Source organism: Triticum urartu, chromosome 5, assembly GCF_003073215.2.
Source record: "Triticum urartu cultivar G1812 chromosome 5, Tu2.1, whole genome shotgun sequence".
Classification (NCBI taxonomy): Eukaryota; Viridiplantae; Streptophyta; class Magnoliopsida; order Poales; family Poaceae; genus Triticum; species Triticum urartu.
In genome coordinates, this window is record NC_053026.1 from 514,348,480 (window position 1) to 514,350,620 (window position 2,141).

A 2,141-nucleotide genomic window follows, 5' to 3' on the forward strand; every position below is an offset into this window, starting at 1 on the left:
CCACTCCGACTAGGCAGGCCGACGACCTTGCGTAGGAAACCCACGCCGTCGGCCTTCCCCTTGCCCATGTTCCATGAACCTGTATTGAAAAGAGAAAAAGCAATTAGTAAATAAATGAAATGAAGGAAAAGGCATGATAATAAACACATTAATAAAAATGCATAAAAAGGCATATTCCTAAACTATAGAAAAAAAAATACTTGAAACGTACATCTGCTAGAACCCATATGAATCATCACTGTTGTAACCTCTTTCTCGGTCCGTCTCATCATCACTATCAATCATATCATCTTCGTTGTCCGATGGAGGTGGAGGCTCTTCCTCGTCGTCAGCGTCTTCGTTTAACTTTTCTAGCATAAGTATATAATTTTCATTGACAATGGTCACACCATCATTCCGTGCATCGTCGACGTTTGGGTCCACATCATCATCACCCAATGGTCTAGTGTCATCATTTCTAACCACATCAGCATCATCATCATCATCAGGTTACTCTTGATAGAACACTCCCTCGTATGTCATGGGGTTAATGTTGTAATAATCGTCTTCATTCGGGTCTGGTAGCTTACCATGTGGCGACACCTTGAACACAACTTCCCAACCCTTTAGATACACTTTCTGGCATGGGTAAGGCAGATAATATACTTGTGTAGCTTGGGTAGCCGCAATGAAGATATCGGCTCCGGCATAGACAGTTGATGGTTTAACTTCGACCAAACCAATGGAAGGCGTATGTTTTACCCCCTCCCGCAGATCGAACCATCGGCATTTGAACACAGGCAGACTTAGGGTCTCACTCCCCTGGCGGAATTTAACCTCGTATATATTTTGTACCCTTCCGTAGTAGTCTACTGAATTTTGACCGGGGGTGTACACTCCAGTATTTATAGTTTTGGGAGCGGGGCAGTTGTTTTGGTGCTCCTCTGTATGGAAGCGATACCCATTCACATCATACTTTTTACATGTCATGACGGCAGGGTCAAAACCCATGGAAACCCATCTCAATTCATCATCTAGTTGTGCGTCTCACCATATCCCTCGAAGCCTTTGGCGTTGGCTTTGCCTTTGCCTTTGACTTTAGGCTTGAGAGCTTTTAGCTGAGAAAGAACATCTGCCCCCGAAAATGTCGGAATCTCGGTTACTTCATGAACAACCCGGCCTTTCGTGAAGTTCTTCTTGTCTTCCCTGTCTGGATGGTCTGGAGGGAGGAACTGTCGATGCAGGTCAAAGGCTACATACTTGCCACCCTTACTCAGCCAAATCATTCGCAGAGCCTGCATGCACACTGGGCATGGCATCTTACCACTTGTACACCATCCGCAGAACAGAGCATAGCCGGGAAGGTCATGCATGCAATAGTGCAACCAATCTTCCATCAAGAAATTTCTCTGCAGATCCTGGTCGTATGTCAACCTCGGAAAGTACCAAGAATGGTGCAAAGCATCCACAAGCGGCTGCATAAACACACCCAATTGCTTCCCCGGGTAGCCAGGCCCCGGAATGACGAGCGACAAGAACATGGTCTTCCGTTGCATTAGGGCACCGGGAGGAAGATTGAGCGGAATTACAAACACAGGCCAGTAGTTGTATGGATTGGACGACATACCATATGGATTCAACCCATCACCTGATATGGCTATTCTGACATTCCCAACCTCGGCTGCTTCCTCGGGGTATTCTTCATCGAATGAATTCCATGCTTCCCCTCCCGATGGATGTACGATTTTTTTTGGATTGTACCTTATACGTTCCTTGTGCCACTTCATCATTTTGGCAGACTCCTTCATGATGAAAAGGCGCTGCAGTCTTTTTATAAAATCAAGATACCGAAGAACCTTAACGGGGATGGTTAGCTGCTTTTTCTCACCATCCTCACCGACCACCTCAATGTACCGAGACGAAACGCACTTCCTACAGTACTTGTCATCCGCATACTCGTGCCTAAACAAAAGGCAATTCTTCGGGCAAACATCTATTTCTCATAATCCATAGAGAGTGCGTTCATCATTTTCTTTGTATCGTACATGCTTTTCGGCAGTTCATGACCCTTAGGGAGGCTGTTAGCCCATACTCCCAGGAATGCTTCGAAGCATTTCTGGCTACAGCCGTACTCAGCCTTGGCTGCAATCAGTTGCGAGATG